Source organism: Gracilinanus agilis, chromosome 2 (genome assembly GCF_016433145.1).
Source record: "Gracilinanus agilis isolate LMUSP501 chromosome 2, AgileGrace, whole genome shotgun sequence".
NCBI lineage: Eukaryota > Metazoa > Chordata > Mammalia > Didelphimorphia > Didelphidae > Gracilinanus > Gracilinanus agilis.
This window is the reverse complement of record NC_058131.1, coordinates 715,738,820-715,747,325: the sequence shown is the minus strand read 5'-3', so window position 1 is coordinate 715,747,325 and position 8,506 is coordinate 715,738,820.

Here is an 8,506-nt window from a genome sequence, read left to right as displayed (position 1 = left end):
AGAAACAGAGAGAGACAGAGAGACAGAGAGAGACAGAGACAGAGACAGAGAGAGACAGAGACAGAGAGAGACAGAGACAGAGAAAAGAAAGAAATGAGAGAGAGAGATATGAGAGAAAGAGAGAGAGACAGAGACAGAGAGACATAGAGAGAGAGACAGAGAAAGAGAAAGAAATGAGAGATACGAGAGAAAGAGAGAGAGAGAGAGACAGAGACAGAGACAGAGAGACAGAGTCATAGACAGCAGTAAAAGCAGGGGGATAAGTGAAGAAAAAAGTATTATATGCTTACAAAGGTCAAGGTGGTGCTATGATTTGACTTACCTGACACATACTACCTCCCCTCTCTTCTTCAAAGTGCCAGGATGCTTCAGTTTTGATGAGAAAATACCCTTTCTTTTTGCAATGCATCTTTTTAAAGGTTTTCTTTATTTTTCATCAGATAGACTAGATTTCTTTTTAAATCACACACACACATATTTAGGATCACATGCCAATAAATTTTTAAATAATCATTTTCTGATATTTTGCAATCCATGTTCTTTCTCTCTTCTTCCTCAAGACAACAACTAATATGATATAGGTTGTACATGTACCATCATATAATACATATTTCCATGATCTTCGTATTGTGAAAGAAGACACAAATTGCTCATAAAAGAGAAAAAACCCCATGAAGAAATAAAGTGAAAAATGGTATGCTTCAAACTGCATTCCAACTCCATCTGTTCCTTCTATGGCGATCACCAATGCATCTTAACACCTATTTTGCCAATTACAGCCACAAATTGCTGCCTGGAGCATGGAGACTTATCCAAGGTCATATAATCTGTATCAAAGGCAGAACTTGAACCCTTCAAGTTCATCATAAATTAAGAACTGGAAGAGACCTCAGAGATCTCCTATTTTAGTGCCTTTATTTTCCAGCTGGAGAAACAGATGCCCAGGGCACTTAAATGATCTCCCTGGGGTCTACTAAGTGCTAAATCTCTGAGCCAGTCTTGTTGACTCCAAAACTCATGCTCAAAATGCATCTTTCTGCTCTGCCTTGTTCCTAATTGTACTATATGGAATATCCTGAACACAGTTGTGAGGCCACACTATCAATTCCTTTAAAAGGACAAAGGATGTGCTCATACCTGCCACAGGTGACTGTGTAGGAATCATTCCAGGAGAGCTGGTTAAAACCGATGTGTCTGAAAGCCTGTGATTTTGAAATAATAAAGAAATAAGAAATTAGACAAATCTAAGCGTTAGATGAATCCCAGACTATCTCAAAGGTACCACAGCCTCCCATATATGTTTAATAAGCCACTAATCGTCTATTTGAGCTGATCTGAGAGGGAGTGGATTTTAAAGAGATTAATATCGGGGCTCCCTCTGCTGACAGATTATGAGTACAGCACCAACGATTTTCGTAAAGGTCTCAAAGCCAGGGCCCTGTTAGCCTGATCCCTTTCCCAAATAATCAGTCCTAAAACCGACAGGAAGGAAATGGTTCAGGGTTTGAAATGGTGGCCAAGGAGACATCGTAGAGAAAAGAGGATCTTCCCTTCCTCTGCACCCCTTTCCTCAATGTTTTCTTTTACAAACTAAATCTCTAGTACAGGAAAAAAGACTCTCCTGGACTCTCTAGACCTATAACCTATTTTTATCTCTCAACTGTAGGGGGAAGAGAAGAAAAGCATTCATACTGCCTGCCTCATAGGGCTTCTGGGAGCGTCAGATGAAAGAGGCAGTGCAGTCCTGAAATAAGAACACCACCCATAAACAGGGGACTTGGGTTCAAATGACTACTCTGTATTTTATTTCCTGAGTGACTATGGGCAGATCACTTAGCTCTCTGACACTTTCCCTTCCTTTCCTCTGTTTTAAAATAAAGGGAGGAGCTCTATGGCCTCTTGGGTCTTTCTCAGTTCTGAGTTTATGATTCTATAAGCATGTTTTGAATAGGTGGAAGAATATATGAATGAATGAATGAACACTGATAAGCTCTATGGGCCAGGCACTGTGCTAAACACAGAGGCTAAACACAAAATTAAAAAAAAAATAGTCAATGCCCTTGAGAAATTCACATCTGTATAGGGGATACAGCATAGAGAGTGGTGGCCAATAAAGAGAATTTTGATCATTTTCCTCTTGGGAGATATAGGGAGAATGAGTTAACCTATAGCACAATGGATATCCCCTTTGCAGAAGCAACAGGGCCATTGACTGTCCAGAGTAAGTGGTAGAAAGGGGAGGGCACTGAAAAGACGCCAGACAAATGACCAGAAGGTGAAGCATGGGCTGAGATCTGGGGTTGCTTAAAGAAAAGAGTCTAAATAGGCTATTTTGTGCTTATTCAGTCACCAATCAAGATGACGGGTTCTCAGGACAAGACTTTCAAAAATTCCAAGATGGAGTAAATGAACTTCCCTGGGGGTGTGACATGAGTAGGTTCTGCTAGGAGAGGATCAGGGCAGTCGTGGCAGATGACCTGGGTGGATCACTGGATGGTATGTGAGCATAATCCATTGTCTGTAGAGTATGACCTCTGCGTTTGAAGCCAACTTCTGACATTTACTATCCATGGACTTTGCAGCAGATGTGAGCTCCAGTTCCCTTCTTGTGCAACAAAAGTGGTTAATGGCACCCGTCTCAATGGATTTTTATGAGAAAATACTCATAAAAGCTTTGGAAACTTTAAAGCTCTATATGAATGTGTGCTATTGGAATTGGTTTTGTCCCCATCTCAGAGCCTTCAAAATGGATGTTTCGTACAACTCAGATGTGCATCTATGTGACTGATGGGAATGATAGCAGGGGCATTTTCAGTGTAAACAAGAAGATGAATCCATTCTGATTTCTTTAGCCTCTGATCCCTTCTTTCCAACTTAAGTGAAATATGCTATGGAGGAAGATAAGAAGTCATCTAAGGAAGTAAAATGGCTGTCAGAGTTTAAGTGAGCAAGGAGTGAAATATTGCTTCTCAGATGCGATGGTGATTCTTCAAGGAAGACTACATAGCCTCCCAGCACTCATCTGGAGCAAAGAAGAGTGCAACACTCAGGATCTCTTGCTCCCCTTCAGAAGACAGAGGAGGCTCCCAAAGACAAGGGACCAGCAGTAGAACTAATATAAAATTCTGACACATGAAAACTCCCAAATCCAACTATTGGATTCTTTCTCCAAATTCTGTTCTAATTCCCAGAATCCTCTATGGATATTAACTTGTAAATTAATTTGTGCCTTAATATAATTTAAAGTTAAAATCATAAATCAGAAAGAGTTGTCATTTCTTTTAAGATTTGTGCTGGTAAGACAGAATTAAGTTAAATACAACAAACGGACTGAATTCTAACAGACTCTAAGTTCCATGAAGGCAGGAATTTGTTCAAACTTGCAGGCTGAAATTCAAGCTCTTTGATCCAGTATTTGAAGCTCTTCATGACCTCTATTGCAGGTGTCAATTTTGTGTAAGCTATTTGAGTCAAACTTGCCTGTTTGCTGTTCATATGTTTCATCTCCCATCCTTGCTCCATTCCATTTAATTGCATAATCTATCCTTCCTGCTGAGATGCTCAGTTTCCTCATCTCCACCTCTTACAATAACCAGCCTCCTTTAAAGTCCCATTAATTCATCCCTTCCTTTTGGAAAGCTTTTCTCTGATTTCCCTTACTTCTTGGTATTGTCTTTCTCATCAAATGATCATTAATATGCACAGCAATAGGGCAGCTGGATGGCTCAATGGATTGAGAGCCAGGTCTAGAGATGGGAGGTCCAAGGTTCAAATCAGACTTCAGACATTTCTTAGCTCTGTGACCCTGGGCAAGTCACTTAGCCCCAAATTTCCTAGCCCTTACCATTCTTCTTCTTTAGAACCAATATACAGTATTGAGTCTAAGACAGAAGGTAAGTTTTTTTTAAATGCACACCAATGAGAGAAGCAGCATGAGATAGTAAATGGAGAGTCTACTCCAGATTTGGGAAGAATTGGGTACAAGTCCAGTCTCTGTTACACACTGACCATATAACTTTGGGAAAGTTCCCCATTTTCTCAGGGTCCCAGGTTGATCTCTAAGCTTCTAAGTTAATGGTGAGGCATCAGTCAGCATCAGCAAAGATAATCCCCATACCAGGAACTCTCTGGACTGATGATATCATAGGTCTAGACCCCAAAATCCCACTTGTCTTCATACATGTAGTAACGGACTTGTGTCCATTTCTCTTTCTTTGCCCAAACTCTAGCAGAGTGCTTTGCTATTTAGTCACTCAATAAAACCTTTTTGGGCTGGATTAGATTGAAATAAGAAGTCTAGTTGCAGGAGGATACTTTTATCCAATGGCTTATTTTATTTAAATTTATGTTATGAAAATGGAAGATGACATGATAATTTTTTTTAGAAATCTTCAAAGACTACCTCAAGCCTTTTATGCAGACTTTAAAGGCAAATAAGCCATAGACAACAAGACTCAAAAAGTAATTTAAAATTAGAAATACTTTCATGTGTAAGTGATGACGGGGATGCTTCAAATGAGAAAAGAGCAATGGGTAATCTGTACGGCGATAAAAACTAGAACTCAGCCTACTTTCTTGTCTCACCTTGGAAGGGAATGCAGTAAGGTGTCTCTGCTGCCTGACCCTTAAGGAGGAAGGCAGGCATGATTCTGAAGTTTCAGATATTATTTTGAAATGGTCTCTGATTTTTTTCTTCCTTCTGCTTTTCTGACAGTGATTCCTTCATAGAAACAGTCTTTCTTAGAGCACATGACCCAGATCTCTTCTTTTGCCTTAACATATTCCATGCCTCCACATTTTAACTAAATGGTAGACTCCTTGTAGCCAGGGATGTTACCATTTTTGACTTTCATAGTGCTAGTGCTGACCACAATGCTTTACAGAAAATAGGTATATTAGAGATGCTTGCTGAGTTGTCCAATTGGATTTATTTCCTCAATGAATGACTTCTATGCATAGTTTTTCTTTATTTGACTCACAAAAATGTTTGAGGATTTCTTTTAAACATGACATCTTGTGGGCATGAATCAGTGGGCACTAAGGGAAATTCAAAGTGTTCAATCTATTCCATCTTGAAAATGAAAACTGCCTCCCAATGGTTTTTGATGTTCTAATATAATGGTAGCATAAACTATTGCTCTGGGTCCAAGAAAAGCCCCTTACATCCTCTGCTATCTTAAACTACCAATACCTACCTGTTTTTTCATCTTCCTAAGTCATAGGATCTCAGAGTTGGAAGAGACGTGAAAGGCTAACCATGATACAATAACAGAACTCTCTCTAGAAGACATTCAACATGTGGACTTGCAGCTTCTGTTAGTAGACTTCTAGTGTGGAAAACTCACTACTTAGTAACACAGATGATTCCATTCTTGGGTAATTATAGCCATCATGAGTTTTCCTTCATATAAAGCCTGCTTTCTACTTTGCAACATTTAGTTATTGATTCTAGTTTTTTATTCCTCTGAGACCACGTAAAAATCATCTAATCTCTCTTCTATGTGTCATTCCTTCAAATAGTTAAAGGTGGCTTTTAACTGACCTTGTGCTCTCCCCTTCCTCAACCAATACCGAAGCCTTTTCTTCTTCAGGATAAACCTTGATGGTTCCTCCAACTGATTTTCATATGCCATTTATTCAATTCTTTCATCATTCACCTTTCATCCTCTTTTGGAAGCTTATCAGAGTCCATCTGATCAACATCCTTCCTCCAGTGTTGGGCCCCAAACTTAACACAAAGTTCCATAGTAGGCTGATCAAGGCAGAATACAAAGGGACTTTCATCCCCTTTTTGATTGTAATCGATGTCTGTTTTCATACACCTTGAGATCATGTTGACTTCTTTGGCCACCATTTTGCCCAAATCTGTCACCACCCACCACCACCACCACTACCACCATCCTCCTCATCAAACTAGGAATATTATTTTTAGCATCCTGTACCTATATACTTATTGATCCCAAGCTCCTAACTTCTCTTAGTAGCATTTTAAAGGTCATTCCTCTCTTGTAAATCATAGTTTAAGATTAAAAATTTAAATTTTGGGCTGAATTTATGTTTTTATTGGCACAAATAACTCATTAGGAAACATCATTTGTCAATGTGAATAGGTACCTGTTTAAAGACTTAAAACCTTTGAAATGGGCCAGGGTCCTGAGGAGCCAAGTGACTTCCTCAATCTAGGGTGTGTCAGAAGTGACCCTCAAACCTAGAACTTCCCACCTCTAAGGCTGAAATCAACCTACGTCAGCACGCCACCTGATATGGTGAAAAATGTTCAAAAACGGAACGGAAAAAGACAAACACGGTCAGATAAGAAGGGGGGAGAGATCTCAGCCCTTTTTTTAAACCCTTATCTTCCATCTTAGAATCAGTACCATGCATTAGTTCCAAAGCAGAAGAGCAGTAAGGTCCAGGCAATCGGGGTTAAGTGACTGCCCAGAGTCACATAACTAGGAAGTGTTTGAGGTCAGATTTGAACCCAAGATCTCTTGTCTCCTGGTCTAGCTCCCTATCCACTGACCAACCTAGTTGCCCTCATTCCTATGATCTTAATGACTAGCTTTTTGATGACCTTGGGTTCTTCTTAGCTTTCTTAACTTGTGAATGAATACACAATTGTTGACTGTTTTACCAGGGTCAAAAGAAATAGTATGAATGGGAAAAACAAAACAAAACAAAACGTAAAGATATTTTTGAAGATTTAAAGCATTAAATAACAGCCAATAGGTACCTCTATCTTTGCTCCCAAGTAAAAGGAAATTAGGTGTATAATTAAGAGATGAGTCAGATTCCTTAAATAATGAAGAAAATCCTGACTTATGGGGGAGAGAGAATACTTTCCTATTAATTGGCTAAGAGGGAGTTACAAAAAGCAGGCTTAGAGACGCTCTCTGAGATGCCTATTCTTACCTTTTCCTTTTCAAAAAATAATAGAATTCCTGTTAAATCTTGTCTCTTCCTAAGTTTAACATAGCATCCAAGGGGGGGAGGGGGATGAGCTGATTCTCTTCGGCCCACAAACAGCAACCACAGAAACCACAACATCGGGCCCTGGAGCCAGACAGAAGTGAACCAAACACTCAGGGCCACTGGGAGGGAAATTATGTTCCCACGCTTGGCATCTGGGGCTTGTCGCTGCTCAGCTCATTTTCTGAAAGGTCACAAGTAGTTTATCTACATTTGGAGGAAAGAAAAGATACAAGAGGAATGCAGTCCTTTAAGGAGAAGAAGCAGAAAGTTTCAGGAAAATACACGTGTATGTGTGTATGGATGGAGATATAGCGATGGGTTAGACCTGAAAAGGCATCGGTGAAGGGAATGGCCAAGAGAGGCCATTCCCTCTTGGGGCCATTGTTGCAGTTTAGAGACTCAGGGAGTTGTCTGAGGCACTGAGACTTGGAGTCACTTGGTCCAGATTATAAAGACTACCTGTCAGAGGTAGAATTTGAACTCAGGACATCTTGACTCTGAACTCGACTTCTATCTGTTGTGTGAAAGTGCCACGATACACACACACACACACACACACACACACACACACACACACACACACCCCTATACCTATGTGTAATACTGCCTCTAGGTTTAAATGCACATGCACATAGATGCACACACTCATTTGGAGGCAGCCATGATGTTGTAGACACAGAAATGGCCTCGGAGTTCTGTGATATTGGGCAAGTCAGTCCTTGAAGTAAGACCCTGAGTAGCCAAATTGACAGAAGGAGTTTCTTCATCTGAAAGTTCTCCACATCCATCAAATTCCCGGTTTCATTCCTCCTCCCCTCAGTATTGGTATTCTCCTTCCTCGTCACATTGCCATGTATCGGCATCTCTGTAGACCTGCCTACAAATGGCGACCACCAACCCCGGGATCATGGAGGGAGAGCGTTATTTTTTATTTTGTCTTTGTGTCCTCAGCATCCAGAGAAGGTTTGGCACCCAGCAGGTGCGTAAATTCATCCATTCACTCTTTTATTTCTACACAGATACACAAGTATATGTGTATGTATATATACATACACATATACATACAAATATATGGAGAGAGACCAAGGACTAAGAGAGGAAGAAACAGAGAGACAGATAGAAAGAGACAAGAAGCAGACAGACCCAGAGACAGGCAGAAAGAGAGATAGAGAGAAAGAGAGGGAGGGAGAGTTGGAGAAAGAGAGGGGGGAGGGAGGGAAGGAAAGATGGAGAGAGAGAGGGAGGGAAAGAGAGAGACAGAGAGAAAGAGAGGGAGAAATGGAGAAAGAAAGAAAGAAGGGGAGAGATGGAGAAAGAGAGAAAGAGAGGGGGAGGGGAGGAAGGAAAGATGGAGAGAGAGAGAGGGAAGAAGAGAGACAGAAAGAGAGAGAGAGAGGGACAGATGGAGAAAGAGAGGGGGAGGGAAGGAAGGAAAGATGGTGAGAGAGAGAGAGGGAGGAAGGGAGAGAGAGAGGGAGGAAGAGATGGAGAGAGAAAGAGAGGGAGAGGGAGGAAAAATGGAGAGAGAGAGAGA